Source organism: Pseudophryne corroboree, chromosome 10 (assembly GCF_028390025.1).
Source record: "Pseudophryne corroboree isolate aPseCor3 chromosome 10, aPseCor3.hap2, whole genome shotgun sequence".
In the NCBI taxonomy this organism is placed as follows: domain Eukaryota; kingdom Metazoa; phylum Chordata; class Amphibia; order Anura; family Myobatrachidae; genus Pseudophryne; species Pseudophryne corroboree.
In genome coordinates this window covers 168,732,635-168,756,812 of record NC_086453.1, presented here as the reverse complement: position 1 = coordinate 168,756,812, position 24,178 = coordinate 168,732,635, and the positions used below count along the sequence as shown (strand labels likewise).

Genomic DNA, 24,178 nt, shown 5'->3' with positions numbered 1-24,178 from the left:
CCCTTGCTATAAACATGGTTTGTACTCTTTTTCCATGTGCTCCCAAATCTTTCAAGCAATTAGTATAGTCAAGAAAGTTCTGTTTGAAAAGAAACAAACATTTACTGTCATTTCTATGCAAATGAGCTTACAATAAAGCACACTCGTTCTATCTTTAAACCGATAAAAGAAACCCCAATAATATGGGGCATTCAAAAATTGAGATAAAACTCAGTTTTGCTCCTCTCCACGGAAATCTATATTAAAAGGCGACAGATTTGTTCGTTCTAAAGAGAAACCAGAACATGACCAAGATTCCACCTGTCGCCTGAGTGCCATGCCAGCAGTCCTCATTCAGCTCAAAGTGAGCACCCAATTTGAAAGAATGAAAGCAGATTTCTCACCAGGCTTCCCCTTGCTATAAGCATGGTTTGTACTCTTTTCCATGTGCTCCCAGATCTATCAAGCAATTAGTATAGTCAAGAAAGTTCTGTTTGAAAAGAAACAAACATTTACTGTCATTGTTATGCAAATAAACTTACATTAAAGCTAACAAGAAAGCACACTCGTTCTATCTTTAAACGGATAAAAGAAACCCCAATAAGATGGGGCATGCAAAAATTGGGATAAAACTCAGTTTTGCTCCTCTCCACGGAAATCTTTAATAAACGGTGAAAGATTTGTTCGTTCTGAAGAGAAACCAGAGCATGACCAAGATTCCACCTGTCGCCTGAGTGCCATGCCAGCAGTTCTCATTCAGCTCAAAGTGAGCACCCAATTTGAAAGAAAGAAAGCAGATTTCTCACCAGGCTTCCCCTTGCTATAAACATGGGTTGTACTCTTTTCCATGTGCTCCCAGATCTTTCAAGCAATTAGTATAGTCAAGAAAGTTCTGTTTGAAAAGAAACAAACATTTACTGTCATTTCTATGCAAATGAGCTTACATTAAAGCACACTCGTTCTATCTTTAAACCGATAAAAGAAACCCCAATAAGACGGGGCATGCAAAAATTGAGATAAAACTCAGTTTTGCTCCTCTCCACGGAAATCTTTATTAAAAGGCGAAAGATTTGTTCGTTCTAAAGAGAAACCAGAACATGACCAAGATTCCACCTGTCGCCTGAGTTCCATGCCAGCAGTCCTCATTCAGCTCAAAGTGAGCACCCAATTTGAAAGAATGAAAGCAGATTTCTCACCAGGCTTCCCCTTGCTATAAGCATGGTTTGTACTCTTTTCCATGTGCTCCCAGATCTATCAAGCAATTAGTATAGTCAAGAAAGTTCTGTTTGAAAAGAAACAAACATTTACTGTCATTGTTATGCAAATAAACTTACATTAAAGCTAACAAGAAAGCACACTCGTTCTATCTTTAAACCGATAAAAGAAACCCCAATAAGATGGGGCATGCAAAAATTGGGATAAAACTCAGTTTTGCTCCTCTCCACGGAAATCTTTAATAAACGGTGAAAGATTTGTTCGTTCTGAAGAGAAACCAGAGCATGACCAAGATTCCACCCGTCGCCTGAGTGCCATGCCAGCAGTCCTCATTCAGCTCAAAGTGAGCACCCAATTTGAAAGAAAGAAAGCAGATTTCTCACCAGGCTTCTCCTTGCTATAAACATGGGTTGTACTCTTTTCCATGTGCTCCCAGATCTTTCAAGCAATTAGTATAGTCAAGAAAGTTCTGTTTGAAAAGAAACAAACATTTACTGTCATTTCTATGCAAATGAGCTTACATTAAAGCACACTCATTCTATCTTTAAACCGATAAAAAAAACCCCAATAAGACGGGGCATGCAAAAATTGAGATAAAACTCAGTTTTGCTCCTCTCCACAGAAATCTTTATTAAAAGGCGAAAGATTTGTTCACTCTAAAGAGAAACCAGAGCATGACCAAGATTCCACCGGTCGCCTGAGTGCCATGCCAGCAGTCCTCATTCAGCTCAAAGTGAGCACCCAATTTGAAAGAATGAAAGCAGATTTCTCACCAGGCTTCCCCTTGCTATAAAAATGGTTTGTACTCTTTTCCATGTGCTCCCAGATCTATCAAGCAATTAGTATAGTCAAGAAAGTTCTGTTTGAAAAGAAACAAACATTTACTGTCATTGTTATGCAAATAAACTTACATTAAAGCTAACAAGAAAGCACACTCGTTCTGTCTTTAAACTGATAAAAAGAATCCCCAATAATATAAGGCATGCAAACATTGAGATAAAAATCAGTTTTGCTCCTCTCCACGGAAATCTTTAATAAAAGGCAAAATATTTGTTAGTTCTCAAGAGAAACCAGAGCATGACCAAGATTCCACCTGTCGCCTGAGTGCCATGCCAGCAGTTCTCATTCAGCTCAAAGTTAGCACCCAATTTGAAAGAAAGAAAGCAGATTTCTCACCAGGCTTTCCCTTGCTATAAACATGGTTTGTACTCTTTTCCATGTGCTCCCAGATCTTTCAAGTTCGTTCTATCTTTAAACTGATAAAAGAAACCCCAATAACATGGGGCATTAAAAAATTGAGATAAAACTCAGTTTTGCTCCTCTCCACAAAAATCTTTAGTAAAAGGCGAAAGATTTGTTCGTTCTGAAGAGAAACTAGAGCATGACCAAGATTCCACCTGTCGCCTGAGTGCCATGCCAGCAATCCTCATTCAGCTCAAAGTGAGCACCCAATTTGAAAGAAAGAAAGCAGATTTCTCACCAGGCTTCCCCTTGCTATAAACATGGTTTGTACTCTTTTTCCATGTGCTCCCAGATCTTTCAAGCAATTAGTATAGTCAAGAAAGTTCTGTTTGAAAAGAAACAAACATTTACTGTCATTTCTATGCAAATGAGCTTACATTAAAGCACACTCATTCTATCTTTAAACCGATAAAAAAACCCCAATAAGACGGGGCATGCAAAAATTGAGATAAAACTCAGTTTTGCTCCTCTCCACAGAAATCTTTATTAAAAGGCGAAAGATTTGTTCACTCTAAAGAGAAACCAGAGCATGACCAAGATTCCACCTGTCGCCTGAGTGCCATGCCAGCAGTCCTCATTCAGCTCAAAGTGAGCACCCAATTTGAAAGAATGAAAGCAGATTTCTCACCAGGCTTCCCCTTGCTATAAAAATGGTTTGTACTCTTTTCCATGTGCTCCCAGATCTTTCAAGCAATTAGTATAGTCAAGAAAGTTCTGTTTGAAAAGAAACAAACATTTACTGTCATTTCTATGCAAATGAGCTTACATTAAAGCACACTCATTCTATCTTTAAACCGATAAAAAAAACCCCAATAAGACGGGGCATGCAAAAATTGAGATAAAACTCAGTTTTGCTCCTCTCCACAGAAATCTTTATTAAAAGGCGAAAGATTTGTTCACTCTAAAGAGAAACCAGAGCATGACCAAGATTCCACCTGTCGCCTGAGTGCCATGCCAGCAGTCCTCATTCAGCTCAAAGTGAGCACCCAATTTGAAAGAATGAAAGCAGATTTCTCACCAGGCTTCCCCTTGCTATAAAAATGGTTTGTACTCTTTTCCATGTGCTCCCAGATCTATCAAGCAATTAGTATAGTCAAGAAAGTTCTGTTTGAAAAGAAACAAACATTTACTGTCATTGTTATGCAAATAAACTTACATTAAAGCTAACAAGAAAGCACACTCGTTCTGTCTTTAAACTGATAAAAGAATCCCCAATAATATAAGGCATGCAAACATTGAGATAAAACTCAGTTTTGCTCCTCTCCACGGAAATCTTTAATAAAAGGCGAAATATTTGTTAGTTCTCAAGAGAAACCAGAGCATGACCAAGATTCCACCTGTCGCCTGAGTGCCATGCCAGCAGTTCTCATTCAGCTCAAAGTGAGCACCCAATTTGAAAGAAAGAAAGAAAGCAGATTTCTCACCAGGCTTCCCCTTGCTATAAACATGGTTTGTACTCTTTTTCCATTTGCTCCCAGATCTTTCAAGCAATTAGTATAGTCAAGAAAGTTCTGTTTGAAAAGAAACAAACATTTACTGTCATTTCTATGCAAATGAGCTTACATTAAAGCACACTCGTTCTATCTTTAAACTGATAAAAGAAACCCCAATAAGACGGGGCATGCAAAAATTGAGATAAAACTCAGTTTTGCTCCTCTCCACGAAAATCTTTAGTAAAAGGCAAAAGATTTGTTCGTTCTGAAGAGAAACAGAGCATGACCAAGATTCCACCTGTCGCCTGAGTGCCATGCCAGCAATCCTCATTCAGCTCAAAGTGAGCACCCAATTTGAAAGAAAGAAAGCAGATTTCTCACCAGGCTTCCCCTTGCTATAAACATGGTTTGTACTCTTTTTCCATGTGCTCCCAAATCTTTCAAGCAATTAGTATAGTCAAGAAAGTTCTGTTTGAAAAGAAACAAACATTTACTGTCATTTCTATGCAAATGAGCTTACAATAAAGCACACTCGTTCTATCTTTAAACCGATAAAAGAAACCCCAATAATATGGGGCATTCAAAAATTGAGATAAAACTCAGTTTTGCTCCTCTCCACGGAAATCTATATTAAAAGGCGACAGATTTGTTCGTTCTAAAGAGAAACCAGAACATGACCAAGATTCCACCTGTCGCCTGAGTGCCATGCCAGCAGTCCTCATTCAGCTCAAAGTGAGCACCCAATTTGAAAGAATGAAAGCAGATTTCTCACCAGGCTTCCCCTTGCTATAAGCATGGTTTGTACTCTTTTCCATGTGCTCCCAGATCTATCAAGCAATTAGTATAGTCAAGAAAGTTCTGTTTGAAAAGAAACAAACATTTACTGTCATTGTTATGCAAATAAACTTACATTAAAGCTAACAAGAAAGCACACTCGTTCTATCTTTAAACCGATAAAAGAAACCCCAATAAGATGGGGCATGCAAAAATTGGGATAAAACTCAGTTTTGCTCCTCTCCACGGAAATCTTTAATAAACGGTGAAAGATTTGTTCGTTCTGAAGAGAAACCAGAGCATGACCAAGATTCCACCTGTCGCCTGAGTGCCATGCCAGCAGTTCTCATTCAGCTCAAAGCGAGCACCCAATTTGAAAGAAAGAAAGCAGATTTCTCACCAGGCTTCCCCTTGCTATAAACATGGGTTGTACTCTTTTCCATGTGCTCCCAGATCTTTCAAGCAATTAGTATAGTCAAGAAAGTTCTGTTTGAAAAGAAACAAACATTTACTGTCATTTCTATGCAAATGAGCTTACATTAAAGCACACTCGTTCTATCTTTAAACCGATAAAAGAAACCCCAATAAGACGGGGCATGCAAAAATTGAGATAAAACTCAGTTTTGCTCCTCTCCACGGAAATCTTTATTAAAAGGCGAAAGATTTGTTCGTTCTAAAGAGAAACCAGAACATGACCAAGATTCCACCTGTCGCCTGAGTTCCATGCCAGCAGTCCTCATTCAGCTCAAAGTGAGCACCCAATTTGAAAGAATGAAAGCAGATTTCTCACCAGGCTTCCCCTTGCTATAAGCATGGTTTGTACTCTTTTCCATGTGCTCCCAGATCTATCAAGCAATTAGTATAGTCAAGAAAGTTCTGTTTGAAAAGAAACAAACATTTACTGTCATTGTTATGCAAATAAACTTACATTAAAGCTAACAAGAAAGCACACTCGTTCTATCTTTAAACCGATAAAAGAAACCCCAATAAGATGGGGCATGCAAAAATTGGGATAAAACTCAGTTTTGCTCCTCTCCACGGAAATCTTTAATAAACGGTGAAAGATTTGTTCGTTCTGAAGAGAAACCAGAGCATGACCAAGATTCCACCCGTCGCCTGAGTGCCATGCCAGCAGTCCTCATTCAGCTCAAAGTGAGCACCCAATTTGAAAGAAAGAAAGCAGATTTCTCACCAGGCTTCTCCTTGCTATAAACATGGGTTGTACTCTTTTCCATGTGCTCCCAGATCTTTCAAGCAATTAGTATAGTCAAGAAAGTTCTGTTTGAAAAGAAACAAACATTTACTGTCATTTCTATGCAAATGAGCTTACATTAAAGCACACTCATTCTATCTTTAAACCGATAAAAAAAACCCCAATAAGACGGGGCATGCAAAAATTGAGATAAAACTCAGTTTTGCTCCTCTCCACAGAAATCTTTATTAAAAGGCGAAAGATTTGTTCACTCTAAAGAGAAACCAGAGCATGACCAAGATTCCACCTGTCGCCTGAGTGCCATGCCAGCAGTCCTCATTCAGCTCAAAGTGAGCACCCAATTTGAAAGAATGAAAGCAGATTTCTCACCAGGCTTCCCCTTGCTATAAAAATGGTTTGTACTCTTTTCCATGTGCTCCCAGATCTATCAAGCAATTAGTATAGTCAAGAAAGTTCTGTTTGAAAAGAAACAAACATTTACTGTCATTGTTATGCAAATAAACTTACATTAAAGCTAACAAGAAAGCACACTCGTTCTGTCTTTAAACTGATAAAAAGAATCCCCAATAATATAAGGCATGCAAACATTGAGATAAAAATCAGTTTTGCTCCTCTCCACGGAAATCTTTAATAAAAGGCAAAATATTTGTTAGTTCTCAAGAGAAACCAGAGCATGACCAAGATTCCACCTGTCGCCTGAGTGCCATGCCAGCAGTTCTCATTCAGCTCAAAGTTAGCACCCAATTTGAAAGAAAGAAAGCAGATTTCTCACCAGGCTTTCCCTTGCTATAAACATGGTTTGTACTCTTTTCCATGTGCTCCCAGATCTTTCAAGTTCGTTCTATCTTTAAACTGATAAAAGAAACCCCAATAACATGGGGCATTCAAAAATTGAGATAAAACTCAGTTTTGCTCCTCTCCACAAAAATCTTTAGTAAAAGGCGAAAGATTTGTTCGTTCTGAAGAGAAACTAGAGCATGACCAAGATTCCACCTGTCGCCTGAGTGCCATGCCAGCAATCCTCATTCAGCTCAAAGTGAGCACCCAATTTGAAAGAAAGAAAGCAGATTTCTCACCAGGCTTCCCCTTGCTATAAACATGGTTTGTACTCTTTTTCCATGTGCTCCCAGATCTTTCAAGCAATTAGTATAGTCAAGAAAGTTCTGTTTGAAAAGAAACAAACATTTACTGTCATTTCTATGCAAATGAGCTTACATTAAAGCACACTCATTCTATCTTTAAACCGATAAAAAAACCCCAATAAGACGGGGCATGCAAAAATTGAGATAAAACTCAGTTTTGCTCCTCTCCACAGAAATCTTTATTAAAAAGCGAAAGATTTGTTCACTCTAAAGAGAAACCAGAGCATGACCAAGATTCCACCTGTCGCCTGAGTGCCATGCCAGCAGTCCTCATTCAGCTCAAAGTGAGCACCCAATTTGAAAGAATGAAAGCAGATTTCTCACCAGGCTTCCCCTTGCTATAAAAATGGTTTGTACTCTTTTCCATGTGCTCCCAGATCTATCAAGCAATTAGTATAGTCAAGAAAGTTCTGTTTGAAAAGAAACAAACATTTACTGTCATTGTTATGCAAATAAACTTACATTAAAGCTAACAAGAAAGCACACTCGTTCTGTCTTTAAACTGATAAAAGAATCCCCAATAATATAAGGCATGCAAACATTGAGATAAAACTCAGTTTTGCTCCTCTCCACGGAAATCTTTAATAAAAGGCGAAATATTTGTTAGTTCTCAAGAGAAACCAGAGCATGACCAAGATTCCACCTGTCGCCTGAGTGCCATGCCAGCAGTTCTCATTCAGCTCAAAGTGAGCACCCAATTTGAAAGAAAGAAAGCAGATTTCTCACCAGGCTTCCCCTTGCTATAAGCATGGTTTGTACTCTTTTTCCATGTGATCCCAGATCTTTCAAGCAATTAGTATAGTCAAGAAAGTTCTGTTTGAAAAGAAACAAACATTTACTGTCATTTCTATGCAAATGAGCTTACATTAAAGCACACTCATTCTGTCTTTAAACTGATAAAAGAAACCCCAATAACATGGGGCATTCAAAAATTGAGAAAAAACTCAGTTTTGCTCCTCTCCACAAAAATCTTTAGTAAAAGGCGAAAGATTTGTTCGTTCTGAAGAGAAACTAGAGCATGACCAAGATTCCACCTGTCGCCTGAGTGCCATGCCAGCAATCCTCATTCAGCTCAAAGTGAGCACCCAATTTGAAAGAAAGAAAGCAGATTTCTCACCAGGCTTCCCCTTGCTATAAACATGGTTTGTACTCTTTTTCCATGTGCTCCCAGATCTTTCAAGCAATTAGTATAGTCAAGAAAGTTCTGTTTGAAAAGAAACAAACATTTACTGTCATTTCTATGCAAATGAGCTTACATTAAAACACACTCGTTCTATCTTTAAACCGATAAAAGAAACCCCAATAATATGGGGCATGCAAAAATTGAGATAAAACTCAGTTTTTCTCCTCTCCACGGAAATCTTTATTAAAAGGCGAAAGATTTGTTCGTTCTAAAGAGAAACCAGAACATGACCAAGATTCCACCTGTCGCCTGAGTGCCATGCCAGCAGTCCTCATTCAGCTCAAATTGAGCACCCAATTTGAAAGAATGAAAGCAGATTTCTCACCAGGCTTCCCCTTGCTATAAAAATGGTTTGTACTCTTTTCCATGTGCTCCCAGATCTATCAAGCAATTAGTATAGTCAAGAAAGTTCTGTTTGAAAAGAAACAAACATTTACTGTCATTGTTATGCAAATAAACTTACATTAAAGCTAACAAGAAAGCACACTCGTTCTATCTTTAAACCGATAAAAGAAACCCCAATAAGATGGGGCATGCAAAAATTGGGATAAAACTCAGTTTTGCTCCTCTCCACGGAAATCTTTAATAAACGGTGAAAGATTTGTTCGTTCTGAAGAGAAACCAGAGCATGACCAAGATTCCACCTGTCGCCTGAGTGCCATGCCAGCAGTCCTCATTCAGCTCAAAGTGAGCACCCAATTTGAAAGAAAGAAAGCAGATTTCTCACCAGGCTTCCCCTTGCTATAAACATGGGTTGTACTCTTTTCCATGTGCTCCCAGATCTTTCAAGCAATTAGTATAGTCAAGAAAGTTCTGTTTGAAAAGAAACAAACATTTACTGTCATTTCTATGCAAATGAGCTTACATTAAAGCACACTCATTCTATCTTTAAACCGATAAAAAAAACCCCAATAAGACGGGGCATGCAAAAATTGAGATAAAACTCAGTTTTGCTCCTCTCCACAGAAATCTTTATTAAAAGGCGAAAGATTTGTTCACCCTAAAGAGAAACCAGAGCATGACCAAGATTCCACCTGTCGCCTGAGTGCCATGCCAGCAGTCCTCATTCAGCTCAAAGTGAGCACCCAATTTGAAAGAAAGAAAGCAGATTTCTCACCAGGCTTTCCCTTGCTATAAACATGGTTTGTACTCTTTTCCATGTGCTCCCAGATCTTTCAAGTTCGTTCTATCTTTAAACTGATAAAAGAAACCCCAATAACATGGGGCATTCAAAAATTGAGATAAAACTCAGTTTTGCTCCTCTCCACAGAAATCTTTAGTAAAAGGCGAAAGATTTGTTCGTTCTGAAGAGAAACTAGAGCATGACCAAGGTTCCACCTGTCGCCTGAGTGCCATGCCAGCAATCCTCATTCAGCTCAAAGTGAGCACCCAATTTGAAAGAAAGAAAGCAGATTTCTCACCAGGCTTCCCCTTGCTATAAACATGGTTTGTACTCTTTTTCCATGTGCTCCCAGATCTTTCAAGCAATTAGTATAGTCAAGAAAGTTCTGTTTGAAAAGAAACAAACATTTACTGTCATTTCTATGCAAATGAGCTTACATTAAAGCACACTCATTTTATCTTTAAACCGATAAAAAAAACCCCAATAAGACGGGGCATGCAAAAATTGAGATAAAACTCAGTTTTGCTCCTCTCCACAGAAATCTTTATTAAAAGGCGAAAGATTTGTTCACTCTAAAGAGAAACCAGAGCATGACCAAGATTCCACCTGTCGCCTGAGTGCCATGCCAGCAGTCCTCATTCAGCTCAAAGTGAGCACCCAATTTGAAAGAATGAAAGCAGATTTCTCACCAGGCTTCCCCTTGCTATAAAAATGGTTTGTACTCTTTTCCATGTGCTCCCAGATCTATCAAGCAATTAGTATAGTCAAGAAAGTTCTGTTTGAAAAGAAACAAACATTTACTGTCATTGTTATGCAAATAAACTTACATTAAAGCTAACAAGAAAGCACACTCGTTCTGTCTTTAAACTGATAAAAGAATCCCCAATAATATAAGGCATGCAAACATTGAGATAAAACTCAGTTTTGCTCCTCTCCACGGAAATCTTTAATAAAAGGCGAAATATTTGTTAGTTCTCAAGAGAAACCAGAGCATGACCAAGATTCCACCTGTCGCCTGAGTGCCATGCCAGCAGTTCTCATTCAGCTCAAAGTGAGCACCCAATTTGAAAGAAAGAAAGCAGATTTCTCACCAGGCTTCCCCTTGCTATAAGCATGGTTTGTACTCTTTTTCCATGTGATCCCAGATCTTTCAAGCAATTAGTATGGTCAAGAAAGTTCTGCTTGAAAAGAAACAGACATTTACTGTCATTGTTATGCAAATAAACTTACATTAAAGCTACCAAGAAAGCACACTCGTTCTGTCTTTAAACTGATAAAAGAAACCCCAATAACATGGGGCATTCAAAAATTGAGATAAAACTCAGTTTTGCTCCTCTCCACAAAAATCTTTAGTAAAAGGCGAAAGATTTGTTCGTTCTGAAGAGAAACTAGAGCATGACCAAGATTCCACCTGTCGCCTGAGTGCCATGCCAGCAATCCTCATTCAGCTCAAAGTGAGCACCCAATTTGAAAGAAAGAAAGCAGATTTCTCACCAGGCTTCCCCTTGCTATAAACATGGTTTGTACTCTTTTTCCATGTGCTCCCAGATCTTTCAAGCAATTAGTATAGTCAAGAAAGTTCTGTTTGAAAAGAAACAAACATTTACTGTCATTTCTATGCAAATGAGCTTACATTAAAACACACTCGTTCTATCTTTAAACCGATAAAAGAAACCCCAATAATATGGGGCATGCAAAAATTGAGATAAAACTCAGTTTTTCTCCTCTCCACAGAAATCTTTATTAAAAGGCGAAAGATTTGTTCGTTCTAAAGAGAAACCAGAACATGACCAAGATTCCACCTGTCGCCTGAGTGCCATGCCAGCAGTCCTCATTCAGCTCAAATTGAGCACCCAATTTGAAAGAATGAAAGCAGATTTCTCACCAGGCTTCCCCTTGCTATAAGCATGGTTTGTACTCTTTTCCATGTGCTCCCAGATCTATCAAGCAATTAGTATAGTCAAGAAAGTTCTGTTTGAAAAGAAACAAACATTTACTGTCATTGTTATGCAAATAAACTTACATTAAAGCTAACAAGAAAGCACACTCGTTCTATCTTTAAACCGATAAAAGAAACCCCAATAAGATGGGGCATGCAAAAATTGGGATAAAACTCAGTTTTGCTCCTCTCCACGGAAATCTTTAATAAACGGTGAAAGATTTGTTCGTTCTGAAGAGAAACCAGAGCATGACCAAGATTCCACCTGTCGCCTGAGTGCCATGCCAGCAGTCCTCATTCAGCTCAAAGTGAGCACCCAATTTGAAAGAAAGAAAGCAGATTTCTCACCAGGCTTCCCCTTGCTATAAACATGGGTTGTACTCTTTTCCATGTGCTCCCAGATCTTTCAAGCAATTAGTATAGTCAAGAAAGTTCTGTTTGAAAAGAAACAAACATTTACTGTCATTTCTATGCAAATGAGCTTACATTAAAACACACTCATTCTATCTTTAAACCGATAAAAAAAAACCCAATAAGACGGGGCATGCAAAAATTGAGATAAAACTCAGTTTTGCTCCTCTCCACAGAAATCTTTATTAAAAGGCGAAAGATTTGTTCGCTCTAAAGAGAAACCAGAGCATGACCAAGATTCCACCTGTCGCCTGAGTGCCATGCCAGCAGTCCTCATTCAGCTCAAAGTGAGCACCCAATTTGAAAGAATGAAAGCAGATTTCTCACCAGGCTTCCCCTTGCTATAAAAATGGTTTGTACTCTTTTCCATGTGCTCCCAGATCTATCAAGCAATTAGTATAGTCAAGAAAGTTCTGTTTGAAAAGAAACAAACATTTACTGTCATTGTTATGCAAATAAACTTACATTAAAGCTAACAAGAAAGCACACTCGTTCTGTCTTTAAACTGATAAAAGAATCCCCAATAATATAAGGCATGCAAACATTGAGATAAAACTCAGTTTTGCTCCTCTCCACGGAAATCTTTAATAAAAGGCGAAATAATTGTTAGTTCTCAAGAGAAACCAGAGCATGACCAAGATTCCACCTGTCGCCTGAGTGCCATGCCAGCAGTCCTCATTCAGCTCAAAGTGAGCACCCAATTTGAAAGAAAGAAAGCAGATTTCTCACCAGGCTTCCCCTTGCTATAAGCATGGTTTATACTCTTTTTCCATGTGATCCCAGATCTTTCAAGCAATTAGTATGGTCAAGAAAGTTCTGCTTGAAAAGAAACAGACATTTACTGTCATTGTTATGCAAATAAACTTACATTAAAGCTACCAAGAAAGCACACTCGTTCTGTCTTTAAACTGATAAAAGAAACCCCAATAACATGGGGCATTCAAAAATTGAGATAAAACTCAGTTTTGCTCCTCTCCACAGAAATCTTTAGTAAAAGGCGAAAGATTTGTTCGTTCTGAAGAGAAACTAGAGCATGACCAAGATTCCACCTGTCGCCTGAGTGCCATGCCAGCAATCCTCATTCAGCTCAAAGTGAGCACCCAATTTGAAAGAAAGAAAGCAGATTTCTCACCAGGCTTCCCCTTGCTATAAACATGGTTTGTACTCTTTTTCCATGTGCTCCCAGATCTTTCAAGCAGTTAGTATAGTCAAGAAAGTTCTGTTTGAAAAGAAACAAACATTTACTGTCATTTCTATGCAAATGAGCTTACATTAAAACACACTCGTTCTATCTTTAAACCGATAAAAGAAACCCCAATAATATGGGGCATGCAAAAATTGAGATAAAACTCAGTTTTTCTCCTCTCCACGGAAATCTTTATTAAAAGGCGAAAGATTTGTTCGTTCTAAAGAGAAACCAGAACATGACCAAGATTCCACCTGTCGCCTGAGTGCCATGCCAGCAATCCTCATTCAGCTCAAAGTGAGCACCCAATTTGAAAGAATGAAAGCAGATTTCTCACCAGGCTTCCCCTTGCTATAAGCATGGTTTGTACTCTTTTCCATGTGCTCCCAGATCTATCAAGCAATTAGTATAGTCAAGAAAGTTCTATTTGAAAAGAAACAAACATTTACTGTCATTGTTATGCAAATAAACTTACATAAAAGCTAACAAGAAAGCACACTCGTTCTATCTTTAAACCGATAAAAGAAACCCCAATAAGATGGGGCATGCAAAAATTGGGATAAAACTCAGTTTTGCTCCTCTCCACGGAAATCTTTAATAAAAGGCGAAATATTTGTTAGTTCTCAAGAGAAACCAGAGCATGACCAAGATTCCACCTGTCGCCTGAGTGCCATGCCAGCAGTTCTCATTCAGCTCAAAGTGAGCACCCAATTTGACAGAAAGAAAGCATATTTCTCACCAGGCTTCCCCTTGCTATAAACATGGGTTGTACTCTTTTCCATGTGCTCCCAGATATTTCAAGCAATTAGTATAGTCAAGAAAGTACTGTTTGAAAAGAAACAAACATTTACTGTCATTTCTATGCAAATGAGCTTACATTAAAGCACACTCGTTCTATCTTTAAACCGATAAATGAAACCCCAATAAGACGGGGCATGCAAAAATTGAGATAAAACTCAGTTTTGCTCCTCTCCACAGAAATCTTTATTAAAAGGCGAAAGATTTGTTCGCTCTAAAGAGAAACCAGAGCATGACCAAGATTCCACCTGTCGCCTGAGGGCCATGCCAGCAGTCCTCATTCAGCTCAAAGTGAGCACCCAATTTTAAAGAATGAAAGCAGATTTCTCACCAGGCTTCCCCTTGCTATAAACATGGTTTGTACTCTTTTCCATGTGCTCCCAGATCTATCAAGCAATTAGTATAGTCAAGAAAGTTCTGTTTGAAAAGAAACAAACATTTACTGTCATTGTTATGCAAATAAACTTACATTAAAGCTAACAAGAAAGCACACTCGTTCTGTCTTTAAACTGATAAAAGAATCCCCAATAATATGGGGCATGCAAACATTGAGATAAAACTCAGTTTTGCTCCTCTCCACGGAAATCTTTAACAAAAGGCGAAATATTTGTTAGTTCTCATGAGAAACCAGAGCATGACCAAGATTCCACCTGTCGCCTGAGTGCCATGCCAGCAGTTCTCATTCAGCTCAAAGTGAGCACCCAATTTGAAAGAAAGAAAGCAGATTTCTCACCAGGCTACCCCTTGCTATAAGTAGAGATGAGCGGGTTCAGTTCCTCGGAATCCGAACCCCCCCAAACTTCAGCCTTTTTACACGGGTCCGAGGCAGACTCGGATCTTCCCGCCTTGCTCGGCTAACCCGAGCGCGCCCGAACGTCACCATCCCGCTGTCGGATTCTCGCGAGGCTCGTATTCTATCGCGAGACTCGGATTCTATATAAGGAGCCGCGCGTCTCCGCCATTTTCACACGTGCATTGAGATTGATAGGGAGAGGACGTGGCTGGCGTCCTCTCCGTTAGAATAGATAGAGACACTTGAGTTGATTACTTAGTAATTTTGGGGAGCATTAGGAGTACTCAGAGTGCAGAGTTTTGCTGATAGTTACTAGTGACTGACCACCACCAGTTTTATTTATTATTTAATATAATCCGTTCTCTGCCTGAAAAAAAACGATACACAGTCACATACCATATCTGTGCTCAGCCTCAGTGTGCTGCATGATAATATCATCTATATGTATATCTGACTGTGCTGAGTGCTCACTGCTCACACAGCTGAATTGTGGGGGAGACTGGGGTGCAGTTATAGCAGGAGTACAGTGCACACTTTTGCTGCCAGTGTGACTGACCAGTGACCACCAGTATATTGTCTGCCTGAAAAAGTTAAACACTCCTGTGGTGTTTTTTTTTTTAATTCTATAAACGCATTCTGCTGACAGTGTCCAGCAGGTCCGTCATTCATTATATTATATAAATATTTACCTGCAGTAGTGTTATATATTTTTTGTTCATCTCTATCATCTTTATCATCTCTATACTAGCAGACGCAGTACGGTAGTCCACGGCTGTGGCTACCTCTGTGTCGTCAGTGCTCGTTCATAATTGTATACCTACCTGTGGTGGTTTTTTTTTTTCTATCTTCTTCATACTAGTAGTTTAGGAGTCTGCTGACAGTGTCCAGCAGGTCCGTCATTATATTATATATACCTGCAGTAGTGATATATATATATTTTTTATATCATTATCATCTCTATACTAGCAGACGCAGTACGGTAGTCCACGGCTGTAGCTACCTCTGTGTCGTCAGTGCTCGTCCATAATTGTATACCTACCTGTGGTGGGTTTTTTTTTCTATCTTCTTCATACTAGTAGTTTAGGAGTCTGCTGACAGTGTCCAGCAGGTCCGTCATTATATTATATATACCTGCAGTAGTGATATATATATATTTTTTATATCATTATCATCTCTATACTAGCAGACGCAGTATGGTAGTCCACGGCTGTAGCTACCTCTGTGTCGTCAGTGCTCGTCCATAATTGTATACCTACCTGTGGTGGGTTTTTTTTTTCTATCTTCTTCATACTAGTAGTTTAGGAGTCTGCTGACAGTGTCCAGCAGGTCCGTCATTATATTATATATACCTGCAGTAGTGATATATATTTTTTATATCATTATCATCTCTATACTAGCAGACGCAGTACGGTAGTCCACGGCTGTAGCTACCTCTGTGTCGTCAGTGCTCGTCCATAATTGTATACCTACCTGTGGTGGGTTTTTTTTTCTATCTTCTTCATACTAGTAGTTTAGGAGTCTGCTGACAGTGTCCAGCAGGTCCGTCATTATATTATATATACCTGCAGTAGTGATATATATATATTTTTTATATCATTATCATCTCTATACTAGCAGACGCAGTATGGTAGTCCACGGCTGTAGCTACCTCTGTGTCATCAGTGCTCGTCCATAATTGTATACCTACCTGTGGTGGGTTTTTTTTTTCTATCTTCTTCATACTAGTAGTTTAGGAGTCTGCTGACAGTGTCCAGCAGGTCCGTCATTATATTATATATACCTGCAGTAGTGATATATATATATTTTTTATATATATTTTTTATATCATTATCATCTCTATACTAGCAGATGCAGTACAGTAGTCCACGGCTGTAGCTACCTCTGTGTCGTCAGTGCTCGTCCATAATTGTATACCTACCTGTGGTGGGGTTTTTTTTTCTATCTTCTTCATACTAGTAGTTTAGGAGTCTGCTGACAGTGTCCAGCAGGTCCGTCATTATATTATATATACCTGCAGTAGTGATATATATATATTTTTTATATCATTATCATCTCTATACTAGCAGACGCAGTATGGTAGTCCACGGCTGTAGCTACCTCTGTGTCATCAGTGCTCGTCCATAATTGTATACCTACCTGTGGTGGGGTTTTTTTTTCTATCTTCTTCATACTAGTAGTTTAGGAGTCTGCTGACAGTGTCCAGCAGGTCCGTCATTATATTATATATACCTGCAGTAGTGATATATATATATATTTTATATCATTATCATCTCTATACTAGCAGACGCAGTACGGTAGTCCACGGCTGTAGCTACTTCTGTGTCGTCAGTCACTCGTCATCCATAAGTATAATAGTATCCATCTCCATTGTTTACCTGAGGTGCCTTTTAGTTGTGCCTATTAAAATATGGAGAACAAAAATGTTGAGGTTCCAAAATTAGGGAAAGATCAAGATCCACTTCCACCTCGTGCTGAAGCTGCTGCCACTAGTCATGGCTGAGACTATGAAATTCCATCAACGTCGTCTGCCAAGGCCGATGCCCAATGTCATAGTACAGAGCATGTAAAATCCAAAACACCAAATATCAGTAAAAAAAGGACTCAAAAATCTAAAATAAAATCGTCGGAGGAGAAGCGTAAACTTGCCAATATGCCATTTAGCACACGGAGTGGCAAGGAACGGCTGAGGCCCTGGCCTATGTTCATGGCTAGTGGTTCAGCTTCACATGAGGATGGAAGCACTCAGCCTCTCGCTAGAAAAATGAAAAGACTTAAGCTGGCAAAAGCACAGCAAAGAACTGTGCGTTCTTCGAAATCACAAATCCACAAGGAGAGTCCAATTGTGTCGGTTGCGATGCCTGACCTTCCCAACACTGGACGTGAAGAGCATGCGCCTTCCACCATTTGCACGCCCCCTGCAAGTGCTGGAAGGAGCACCCGCAGTCCAGTTCCTGATAGTCAGATTGAAGATGTCAGTGTTGAAGTACACCAGGATGAGGAGGATATGGGTGTTGCTGGCGCTGGGGAGGAAATTGACAAGGAGGATTCTGATGGTGAGGTGGTTTGTTTAAGTCAGGCACCCGGGGAGACACCTGTTGTCCGTGGGAGGAATATGGCCATTGACATGCCTGGTGAAAATACCAAAAAAATCAGCTCTTCGGTGTGGAAGTATTTCAACAGAAATGCGGACAACAGGTGTCAAGCCGTGTGTTGCCTTTGTCAAGCTGTAATAAGTAGGGGTAAGGACGATAACCACCTCGGAACATCCTCCCTTATACGTCACCTGCAGCGCATTCATCATAAGTCAGTGACAAGTTCAAAAACTTTGGGCGACAGCGGAAGCAGTCCACTGACCAGTAAATCCCTTCCTCTTGTAACCAAGCTCACGCAAACCACCCCACCAACTCCCTCAGTGTCAATTTCCTCCTTCCCCAGGAATGCCAATAGTCCTGCAGGCCATGTCACTGGCAATTCTGACGAGTCCTCTCCTGCCTGGGATTCCTCCGATGCATCCTTGAGTGTAACGCCTACTGCTGCTGGCGCTGCTGTTGTTGCTGCTGGGAGTCGATGGTCATCCCAGAGGGGAAGTCGTAAGACCACTTTTACTACTTCCACCAAGCAATTGACTGTCCAACAGTCCTTTGCGAGGAAGATGAAATATCACAGCAGTCATCCTGCTGCAAAGCGGATAACTGAGGCCTTGGCATCCTGCGCGGTGAGAAACGTGGTTCCGGTATCCATCATTACTGCAGAGCCAACTATAGACTTGTTTGAGGTACTGTGTCCCCGGTACCAAATACCATCTAGGTTCCATTTCTCTAGGCAGGCGATACCGAAAATGTACACAGACCTCAGAAAAAGACTCACCAGTGTCCTAAAAAATGCAGTTGTACCCAATGTCCACTTAACCACGGACATGTGGACAAGTGGAGCAGGGCAGACTCAGGACTATATGACTGTGACAGCCCACTGGGTAGATGTATTGACTCCCGCCGCAAGAACAGCAGCGGCGGCACCAGTAGCAGCATCTCGCAAACGCCAACTCTTTCCTAGGCAGGCTACGCTTTGTATCACCGCTTTCCAGAATACGCACACAGCTGAAAACCTCTTACGGCAACTGAGGAAGATCATCGCAGAATGGCTTACCCCAATTGGACTCTCCTGTGGATTTGTGGCATCGGACAACGCCAGCAATATTGTGTGTGCATTAAATATGGGCAAATTCCAGCACGTCCCATGTTTTGCACATACCTTGAATTTGGTGGTGCAGAATTTTTAAAAAAACGACAGGGGCGTGCAAGAGATGCTGTCGGTGGCCAGAAAAATTGCGGGACACTTTCAGCGTACAGGCACCACATACAGAAGACTGGAGCACCACCAAAAACTACTGAACCTGCCCTGCCATCATCTGAAGCAAGAAGTGGTAACGAGGTGGAATTCAACCCTCTACATGCTTCAGAGGTTGGAGGAGCAGCAAAAGGCCATTCAAGCCTATACAACTGACCACGATATAGGAGGTGGAATGCACCTGTCTCAAGTGCAGTGGAGAATGATTTCAACGTTGTGCAAGGTTCTGCAACCTTTTGAACTTGCCACACGTGAAGTCAGTTCAGACACTGCCAGCCTGAGTCAGGTCATTCCCCTCATCAGGCTTTTGCAGAAGAAGCTGGAGTCATTGAAGGAGGAGCTAACACTGAGCGATTCCGCTAGGCATGTGGGACTTGTGGATGGAGCCCTTAATTCGCTTAACAAGGATTCACGGGTGGTCAATCTGTTGAAATCAGAGCACTACATTTTGGCCACCGTGCTCGATCCTAGATTTAAAACCTACGTTGTATCTCTCTTTCCGGCAGACACAAGTCTGCAGGGGTTCAAAGAACTGCTGGTGAGAAAATTGTCAAGTCAAGCAGAACGCGACCTGTCAACATCTCCTCCTTCACATTCTCCCGCAACTGGGGGTGCGAGGAAAAGGCTCAGAATTCCGAGCCCACCCGCTGGCGGTGATGCAGGGAGGTCTGGAGCGACTGCTGATGCTGACATCTGGTCCGGACTGAAGGACCTGACAACGATTACGGACATGTCGTCTACTGTCACTGCATATGATTCTCTCACCATTGAAAGAATGGTGGAGGATTATATGAGTGACCACATCCAAGTAGGCACGTCAGACAGTCCGTACGTATACTGGCAGGAAAAAGAGGCAATTTGGAGGCCCTTGCACAAACTGGCTTTATTCTACCTAAGTTGCCCTCCCACAAGTGTGTACTCCGAAAGAGTGTTTAGTGCCGCCGCTCACCTTGTCAGCAATCGGCGTACGAGGTTACTTCCAGAAAATGTGGAGAAGATGATGTTCATTAAAATGAATTATAATCAATTCCTCCATGGAGACATTGACCAGCAGCAATTGCCTCCACAAAGTACACAGGGAGCTGTGATGGTGGATTCCAGTGGGGACGAATTGATAATCTGTGAGGAGGGGGATGTACACGGTGATGAATCGGAGGATGATGATGAGGTGGACATCTTGCCTCTGTAGAGCCAGTTTGTGCAAGGAGAGATTAATTGCTTCTTTTTTGGTGGGGGTCCAAACCAACCCGTCATTTCAGTCACAGTCGTGTGGCAGACCCTGTCACTGAAATGATGGGTTGGTTAAAGTGTGCATGTCCTGTTTATACAACATAAGGGTGGGTGGGAGGGCCCAAGGACAATTCCATCTTGCACCTCTTTTTTCTTTCATTTTTCTTTGCGTCATGTGCTGTTTGGGGAGTGTTTTTTGGAAGGGCAATCCTGCGTGACACTGCAGTGCCACTCCTAGATGGGCCAGATGTTTGTGTCGGCCACTAGGGTCGCTTATCTTAGTCACACGGCTACCTCATTGCGCCTCTTTTTTTCTTCTTTGCGTCATGTGCTGTTTGGGGAGTGTTTTTTGGAAGGGCCATCCTGCGTGACTGCAGTGCCACTCCTAGATGGGCCAGGTGTTTGTGTCGGCCACTAGGGTCACTTATCTTAGTCACACAGCTACCTCATTGCGCCTCTTTTTTTTCTTCTTTGCGTCATGTGCTGTTTGGGGAGTATTTTTTGGAAGGGCCATCCGGCCAGACACTGCAGTGCCACTCCTAGATGGGCCAGGTGTTTGTGTCGGCCACTAGGGTCGCTTAGCTTACTCACACAGCTACCTCATTGCGCCTCTTTTTTTCTTTGCGTTAATAATACTTTGGGATCAAAATGACCCCCAAATTCTATGATTTAAGCTGTTTTTTAGGGTTTTTTGAAAAAAACACCCGAATCCAAAACACACCCGAATCCGACAAAAAAAATTCGGTGAGGTTTTGCCAAAACGCGTTCGAACCCAAAACACGGCCACGGAACCGAACCCAAAACCAAAACACAAAACCCGAAAAATTTCCGGTGCACATCTCTAGCTATAAGCATGGTTTGTACTCTTTTCCATGTGCTCCCAGATCTTTCAAGCAATTAGTATGGTCAAGAAAGGTCTGCTTGAAAAGAAACAGACATTTACTGTCATTGTTATGCAAATAAACTTACATTAAAGCTACCAAGAAAGCACACTCGTTCTATCTTTAAACTGATAAAAGAAACCCCAATAACATGGGGCATGCAAAAATTGAGATAAAACTCAGTTTTGCTCCTCTCCACAGAAATCTTTAGTAAAAGGCGAAAGATTTGTTTGTTCTAAAGAAAAAACAGAGCATGACCAAGATTCCACCTGTCGCCTGAGTGCCATGCCAGCAATCCTCTTTCAGCTCAAAGTGAGCACCCAATTTGAAAGAAAGAAAGCAGATTTCGTACCAGGCTTCCCCTTGCTATAAACATGGTTTGTATTCTTTTCCATGTGCTCCCAGATCTTTCAAGCAATAATATAGTCAAGAAAGTTCTGTTTGAAAAGAAACAAACATTTACTGTCATTTCTATGCAAATGATCTTACAATAAAGCACACTCGTTCTGTCTTTAAACCGATAAAAGAAACCCCAATAAGACAGGGCATGCAAAAATTGAGATAAAACTCAGTTTTGCTCCTCTCCACGGAAATCTTTAATAAAAGGCGAAAGATTTGTTCGTTCTGAAGAGAAACCAGAGCATGACCAAGATTCCACCTGTCGCCTGAGTGCCATGCCAGCAGTCCTCATTCAGCTCAAAGTGAGCACCCAATTTGAAAGAAAGAAAGCAGATTTCTCACCAGGATTCCCCTTGCTATAAACATGGTTTGTACTCTTTTCCATGTGCTCCCAGATCTTTCAAGCAATTAGTATAGTCAAGAAAGTTCTGTTTGAAAAGAAACAAACATTTACTGTCATTTCTATGCAAATGAGCTTACATTAAAGCACACTTGTTCTATCTTTAAACTAATAAAAGAAACCCCAATAAGACAGGGCATGCAAAAATTGAGATAAAACTCAGTCTTGCTCTTCTCCACAGAAATCTTTAGTAAAAGGCGAAAGATTTGTTCGTTCTGAAGAAAAACCAGAGCATGCCAAGATTCCACCTGTCGCCTGAGTGCCATGCCAGCAATCCTCATTCAGCTCAAAGTGAGCACCCAATTTGAAAGAAAGAAAGCAGATTTCTCACCAGGCTACCCCTTGCTATAAGCATGGTTTGTACTCTTTTCCATGTGCTCCCAGATCTTTCAAGCAATTAATATGGTCAAGAAAGTTCTGCTTGAAAAGAAACAGACATTTACTGTCATTGTTATGCAAATAAACTTACATTAAAGCTACCAAGAAAGCACACTCGTTCTGTCTTTAAACTGATAAAAGAAACCCCAATAACATGGGGCATGCAAAAATTGAGATAAAACTCAGTTTTGCTCTTCTCCACAGAAATCTTTAGTAAAAGGCGAAAGATTTGTTCGTTCTGAAGAAAAAACAGAGCATGACCAAGATTCCACCTGTTGCCTGAGTGCCATGCCAGCAGTCCTCATTCAGCTCAAAGTGAGCACCCAATTTGAAAGAAAGAAAGCAGATTTCTCACCAGGCTTCCCCTTGCTATATACATGGTTTGTACTCTTTTCCATGTGCTCCCAGATCTTTCAAGCAATTAGTGTGGTCAAGAAAGTTCTGTTTGAAAAGAAACAAACATTTACTGTCATTTCTATGCAAAAGAGATTACATTAAAGCACACTCATTCTATCTTTAAAACGATAAAAGAAACCCCAATAAGATGGGGCATGCAAAAATTGAGATAAAACTCAGTTTAGCTCCTCTCCACGGAAATCTTTATTAAAAGGCAAAATATTTATTTGTTCTGAAGAGAAACCAGAGCATGACCAAGATTCCACCTGTTGCCTGAGTGCCATGCCAGCAGTCCTCATTCAGATCAAAGTGAGCGCCCAATTTGAAAGAAAGAAAGCAGATTTCTCACCAGGCTTCCTCTTGCTATAAACATGGTTTGTACTCTTTTTCCATGTGCTCCCAGATCTTTCAAGCAATTTGTATAGTCAAGAAAGTTCAGTTTGAAAAGAAACAAACATTTACTGTCATTTCTATGCAAATGAGCTTACATTAGAGCACACTCATTCTATCTTTAAACCGATAAAAGAAACCCCAATAAGATGGGGCATGCAAAAATTGAGATAAAACTCGGTTTTGCTCCTCTCCACGGAAATCTTTAGTAAAAGGCGAAAGATTTGTTCATTCTGAAGAGAAACCAGAGCATGACCAAGATTTTCATCTGAAAATATGTGTTCTCCCTGCAGTTGTTGTCCCCAGATGAGAGTTCCCTTGTGCTGCCTCAGTTGAATCTCCTTTACTTGACAGAGATGTGCCTGAGCAGCGGCCCTCCCCAGCCCTATCCCAAATCATACTTATTTTGCATAGAAGATACCATGGACATGAAGATTGTTCTCCCAGGGTGAGGTTCATTCATTGCATTCTGGGTATGCTGACCCCTGTGATTTCCCCAAATGTGGGAAACTCGACTGCATTATTTGTGGTAGTGGGGGACTGTGTATGTGCTTTCCTCTGGTCAGCTCTGGTAAAAGTCAGATTTCTTTGTCTCAGATCTTCCTCTAGCCTTGTTCTTTTTTTGAGAGTTTCCTTGTGCTGCCTCAGTTGGATCTCCTTCACTTGACAGGGGGGTGCCCGAGCAGCGACCCTCCCCAGCTCTAGCCCAACTCCTACTTACCTGCCAGGTGAGATACTATGATCAGGAAGGTGCTTCTCCCAGGGCAAGGCTCACCCATTGCACTCTGGGTGTGCTGCTTCTACGATTTCCCCAAATGTGGGACACTTGACTCCATAATTTGTGTTTCCTCTGGTCGGCTCTCGTATAATTAAGATCTCTTTGTCTCAGGTCTCTCTCCAGCCTAGTTTGCTGTCTGTTTCCACTTCTCTTTTCTTGAGCCGCTCCCTTCTATGCCCTTGTGCACTATCCTGACTTCTCCCGTCTGCTTGCTTTGTGCCTTCCAACGCACAATGCAAACTACAGGTAGTGCTGCAGGGCCCACACCCTTTTACTTGCTTTACAGAGCAGCTCTGGAGCTGTTACAGTGCCCAGCTGCTGCAATAAATCAGCTTGAATGCTTCAGGGGCTGGGGCATAGCCAACATGAGCCCCACACCAAAGGAGGGTGGAGGTGTTTAATGCGAACTAGGGGTCATCCAAGCGCCGCAAAAGGCCGCCATGCCCTGCACACCCCTTTTTTCTTTTCATATGCATACGAGATTTGAAGCCAACTTTGACCCACTGCTTGGATGACATCACCATATGCAAATACATCTGCTGCAGGCC

General features: G+C 40.9%; 44 non-coding genes and 1 pseudogene across 44 annotated transcripts; 2 read left to right on the top strand and 43 right to left on the bottom strand.

Annotated features, from left to right (window-relative positions):
• Nucleotides 1-170: 170 nt before the first annotated feature.
• Nucleotides 171-286, bottom strand: LOC134967889 (U5 spliceosomal RNA). Its single transcript, XR_010189232.1, has one exon. It is a non-coding gene; the product is annotated as a U5 spliceosomal RNA (small nuclear RNA).
• Nucleotides 287-572: 286 nt separating this feature from the next.
• Nucleotides 573-688, bottom strand: LOC134967885 (U5 spliceosomal RNA). Its single transcript, XR_010189230.1, has one exon. It is a non-coding gene; the product is annotated as a U5 spliceosomal RNA (small nuclear RNA).
• Nucleotides 689-962: 274 nt separating this feature from the next.
• LOC134967864 (U5 spliceosomal RNA) lies at nt 963-1,078 on the bottom strand. The gene has a single exon (XR_010189212.1). It is a non-coding gene; the product is annotated as a U5 spliceosomal RNA (small nuclear RNA).
• A 286-nt stretch (nt 1,079-1,364) lies between these two features.
• LOC134967884 (U5 spliceosomal RNA) lies at nt 1,365-1,480 on the bottom strand. Its single transcript, XR_010189229.1, has one exon. It is a non-coding gene; the product is annotated as a U5 spliceosomal RNA (small nuclear RNA).
• Nucleotides 1,481-1,754: 274 nt separating this feature from the next.
• On the bottom strand, nt 1,755-1,870 carry LOC134967896 (U5 spliceosomal RNA). The gene has a single exon (XR_010189239.1). It is a non-coding gene; the product is annotated as a U5 spliceosomal RNA (small nuclear RNA).
• A 287-nt stretch (nt 1,871-2,157) lies between these two features.
• On the bottom strand, nt 2,158-2,273 carry LOC134967936 (U5 spliceosomal RNA). The gene has a single exon (XR_010189269.1). It is a non-coding gene; the product is annotated as a U5 spliceosomal RNA (small nuclear RNA).
• A 188-nt stretch (nt 2,274-2,461) lies between these two features.
• On the bottom strand, nt 2,462-2,577 carry LOC134967870 (U5 spliceosomal RNA). The gene has a single exon (XR_010189217.1). It is a non-coding gene; the product is annotated as a U5 spliceosomal RNA (small nuclear RNA).
• Nucleotides 2,578-2,851: 274 nt separating this feature from the next.
• Nucleotides 2,852-2,967, bottom strand: LOC134967895 (U5 spliceosomal RNA). Its single transcript, XR_010189238.1, has one exon. It is a non-coding gene; the product is annotated as a U5 spliceosomal RNA (small nuclear RNA).
• Nucleotides 2,968-3,241: 274 nt separating this feature from the next.
• LOC134967894 (U5 spliceosomal RNA) lies at nt 3,242-3,357 on the bottom strand. The gene has a single exon (XR_010189237.1). It is a non-coding gene; the product is annotated as a U5 spliceosomal RNA (small nuclear RNA).
• Nucleotides 3,358-3,643: 286 nt separating this feature from the next.
• LOC134967927 (U5 spliceosomal RNA) lies at nt 3,644-3,759 on the bottom strand. The gene has a single exon (XR_010189262.1). It is a non-coding gene; the product is annotated as a U5 spliceosomal RNA (small nuclear RNA).
• A 279-nt stretch (nt 3,760-4,038) lies between these two features.
• LOC134967859 (U5 spliceosomal RNA) lies at nt 4,039-4,153 on the bottom strand. Its single transcript, XR_010189208.1, has one exon. It is a non-coding gene; the product is annotated as a U5 spliceosomal RNA (small nuclear RNA).
• Nucleotides 4,154-4,428: 275 nt separating this feature from the next.
• On the bottom strand, nt 4,429-4,544 carry LOC134967886 (U5 spliceosomal RNA). The gene has a single exon (XR_010189231.1). It is a non-coding gene; the product is annotated as a U5 spliceosomal RNA (small nuclear RNA).
• A 286-nt stretch (nt 4,545-4,830) lies between these two features.
• Nucleotides 4,831-4,946, bottom strand: LOC134967883 (U5 spliceosomal RNA). The gene has a single exon (XR_010189228.1). It is a non-coding gene; the product is annotated as a U5 spliceosomal RNA (small nuclear RNA).
• A 274-nt stretch (nt 4,947-5,220) lies between these two features.
• LOC134967862 (U5 spliceosomal RNA) lies at nt 5,221-5,336 on the bottom strand. Its single transcript, XR_010189211.1, has one exon. It is a non-coding gene; the product is annotated as a U5 spliceosomal RNA (small nuclear RNA).
• Nucleotides 5,337-5,622: 286 nt separating this feature from the next.
• LOC134967882 (U5 spliceosomal RNA) lies at nt 5,623-5,738 on the bottom strand. The gene has a single exon (XR_010189227.1). It is a non-coding gene; the product is annotated as a U5 spliceosomal RNA (small nuclear RNA).
• Nucleotides 5,739-6,012: 274 nt separating this feature from the next.
• Nucleotides 6,013-6,128, bottom strand: LOC134967893 (U5 spliceosomal RNA). The gene has a single exon (XR_010189236.1). It is a non-coding gene; the product is annotated as a U5 spliceosomal RNA (small nuclear RNA).
• A 287-nt stretch (nt 6,129-6,415) lies between these two features.
• Nucleotides 6,416-6,531, bottom strand: LOC134967935 (U5 spliceosomal RNA). The gene has a single exon (XR_010189268.1). It is a non-coding gene; the product is annotated as a U5 spliceosomal RNA (small nuclear RNA).
• A 188-nt stretch (nt 6,532-6,719) lies between these two features.
• LOC134967867 (U5 spliceosomal RNA) lies at nt 6,720-6,835 on the bottom strand. Its single transcript, XR_010189214.1, has one exon. It is a non-coding gene; the product is annotated as a U5 spliceosomal RNA (small nuclear RNA).
• A 274-nt stretch (nt 6,836-7,109) lies between these two features.
• On the bottom strand, nt 7,110-7,225 carry LOC134967913 (U5 spliceosomal RNA). Its single transcript, XR_010189251.1, has one exon. It is a non-coding gene; the product is annotated as a U5 spliceosomal RNA (small nuclear RNA).
• Nucleotides 7,226-7,511: 286 nt separating this feature from the next.
• LOC134967926 (U5 spliceosomal RNA) lies at nt 7,512-7,627 on the bottom strand. The gene has a single exon (XR_010189261.1). It is a non-coding gene; the product is annotated as a U5 spliceosomal RNA (small nuclear RNA).
• Nucleotides 7,628-7,902: 275 nt separating this feature from the next.
• On the bottom strand, nt 7,903-8,018 carry LOC134967868 (U5 spliceosomal RNA). The gene has a single exon (XR_010189215.1). It is a non-coding gene; the product is annotated as a U5 spliceosomal RNA (small nuclear RNA).
• Nucleotides 8,019-8,293: 275 nt separating this feature from the next.
• LOC134967873 (U5 spliceosomal RNA) lies at nt 8,294-8,409 on the bottom strand. The gene has a single exon (XR_010189220.1). It is a non-coding gene; the product is annotated as a U5 spliceosomal RNA (small nuclear RNA).
• A 286-nt stretch (nt 8,410-8,695) lies between these two features.
• On the bottom strand, nt 8,696-8,811 carry LOC134967881 (U5 spliceosomal RNA). The gene has a single exon (XR_010189226.1). It is a non-coding gene; the product is annotated as a U5 spliceosomal RNA (small nuclear RNA).
• Nucleotides 8,812-9,085: 274 nt separating this feature from the next.
• LOC134967906 (U5 spliceosomal RNA) lies at nt 9,086-9,201 on the bottom strand. Its single transcript, XR_010189247.1, has one exon. It is a non-coding gene; the product is annotated as a U5 spliceosomal RNA (small nuclear RNA).
• A 188-nt stretch (nt 9,202-9,389) lies between these two features.
• LOC134967839 (U5 spliceosomal RNA) lies at nt 9,390-9,505 on the bottom strand. The gene has a single exon (XR_010189191.1). It is a non-coding gene; the product is annotated as a U5 spliceosomal RNA (small nuclear RNA).
• A 275-nt stretch (nt 9,506-9,780) lies between these two features.
• Nucleotides 9,781-9,896, bottom strand: LOC134967892 (U5 spliceosomal RNA). The gene has a single exon (XR_010189235.1). It is a non-coding gene; the product is annotated as a U5 spliceosomal RNA (small nuclear RNA).
• Nucleotides 9,897-10,182: 286 nt separating this feature from the next.
• LOC134967924 (U5 spliceosomal RNA) lies at nt 10,183-10,298 on the bottom strand. The gene has a single exon (XR_010189260.1). It is a non-coding gene; the product is annotated as a U5 spliceosomal RNA (small nuclear RNA).
• A 287-nt stretch (nt 10,299-10,585) lies between these two features.
• On the bottom strand, nt 10,586-10,701 carry LOC134967865 (U5 spliceosomal RNA). Its single transcript, XR_010189213.1, has one exon. It is a non-coding gene; the product is annotated as a U5 spliceosomal RNA (small nuclear RNA).
• A 275-nt stretch (nt 10,702-10,976) lies between these two features.
• On the bottom strand, nt 10,977-11,092 carry LOC134967903 (U5 spliceosomal RNA). Its single transcript, XR_010189244.1, has one exon. It is a non-coding gene; the product is annotated as a U5 spliceosomal RNA (small nuclear RNA).
• Nucleotides 11,093-11,378: 286 nt separating this feature from the next.
• On the bottom strand, nt 11,379-11,494 carry LOC134967880 (U5 spliceosomal RNA). The gene has a single exon (XR_010189225.1). It is a non-coding gene; the product is annotated as a U5 spliceosomal RNA (small nuclear RNA).
• A 274-nt stretch (nt 11,495-11,768) lies between these two features.
• LOC134967901 (U5 spliceosomal RNA) lies at nt 11,769-11,884 on the bottom strand. The gene has a single exon (XR_010189242.1). It is a non-coding gene; the product is annotated as a U5 spliceosomal RNA (small nuclear RNA).
• Nucleotides 11,885-12,170: 286 nt separating this feature from the next.
• On the bottom strand, nt 12,171-12,286 carry LOC134967938 (U5 spliceosomal RNA). Its single transcript, XR_010189270.1, has one exon. It is a non-coding gene; the product is annotated as a U5 spliceosomal RNA (small nuclear RNA).
• Nucleotides 12,287-12,573: 287 nt separating this feature from the next.
• Nucleotides 12,574-12,689, bottom strand: LOC134967837 (U5 spliceosomal RNA). Its single transcript, XR_010189190.1, has one exon. It is a non-coding gene; the product is annotated as a U5 spliceosomal RNA (small nuclear RNA).
• A 275-nt stretch (nt 12,690-12,964) lies between these two features.
• On the bottom strand, nt 12,965-13,080 carry LOC134967872 (U5 spliceosomal RNA). The gene has a single exon (XR_010189219.1). It is a non-coding gene; the product is annotated as a U5 spliceosomal RNA (small nuclear RNA).
• Nucleotides 13,081-13,366: 286 nt separating this feature from the next.
• LOC134967911 (U5 spliceosomal RNA) lies at nt 13,367-13,482 on the bottom strand. Its single transcript, XR_010189250.1, has one exon. It is a non-coding gene; the product is annotated as a U5 spliceosomal RNA (small nuclear RNA).
• Nucleotides 13,483-13,756: 274 nt separating this feature from the next.
• LOC134967874 (U5 spliceosomal RNA) lies at nt 13,757-13,872 on the bottom strand. Its single transcript, XR_010189221.1, has one exon. It is a non-coding gene; the product is annotated as a U5 spliceosomal RNA (small nuclear RNA).
• A 286-nt stretch (nt 13,873-14,158) lies between these two features.
• Nucleotides 14,159-14,274, bottom strand: LOC134967934 (U5 spliceosomal RNA). The gene has a single exon (XR_010189267.1). It is a non-coding gene; the product is annotated as a U5 spliceosomal RNA (small nuclear RNA).
• A 6,754-nt stretch (nt 14,275-21,028) lies between these two features.
• LOC134967891 (U5 spliceosomal RNA) lies at nt 21,029-21,144 on the bottom strand. The gene has a single exon (XR_010189234.1). It is a non-coding gene; the product is annotated as a U5 spliceosomal RNA (small nuclear RNA).
• Nucleotides 21,145-21,417: 273 nt separating this feature from the next.
• Nucleotides 21,418-21,533, bottom strand: LOC134967840 (U5 spliceosomal RNA). The gene has a single exon (XR_010189192.1). It is a non-coding gene; the product is annotated as a U5 spliceosomal RNA (small nuclear RNA).
• Nucleotides 21,534-21,807: 274 nt separating this feature from the next.
• On the bottom strand, nt 21,808-21,923 carry LOC134967846 (U5 spliceosomal RNA). The gene has a single exon (XR_010189197.1). It is a non-coding gene; the product is annotated as a U5 spliceosomal RNA (small nuclear RNA).
• A 285-nt stretch (nt 21,924-22,208) lies between these two features.
• On the bottom strand, nt 22,209-22,324 carry LOC134967847 (U5 spliceosomal RNA). Its single transcript, XR_010189198.1, has one exon. It is a non-coding gene; the product is annotated as a U5 spliceosomal RNA (small nuclear RNA).
• A 274-nt stretch (nt 22,325-22,598) lies between these two features.
• On the bottom strand, nt 22,599-22,714 carry LOC134967890 (U5 spliceosomal RNA). Its single transcript, XR_010189233.1, has one exon. It is a non-coding gene; the product is annotated as a U5 spliceosomal RNA (small nuclear RNA).
• Nucleotides 22,715-22,989: 275 nt separating this feature from the next.
• Nucleotides 22,990-23,105, bottom strand: LOC134967818 (U5 spliceosomal RNA). The gene has a single exon (XR_010189174.1). It is a non-coding gene; the product is annotated as a U5 spliceosomal RNA (small nuclear RNA).
• Nucleotides 23,106-23,249: 144 nt separating this feature from the next.
• Nucleotides 23,250-23,413, top strand: LOC134967508 (U1 spliceosomal RNA). Its single transcript, XR_010188974.1, has one exon. It is a non-coding gene; the product is annotated as a U1 spliceosomal RNA (small nuclear RNA).
• Nucleotides 23,414-23,565: 152 nt separating this feature from the next.
• On the top strand, nt 23,566-23,700 carry LOC134967790 (U1 spliceosomal RNA; annotated as a pseudogene).
• The last annotated feature ends 478 nt before the right edge of the window (nt 23,701-24,178 follow it).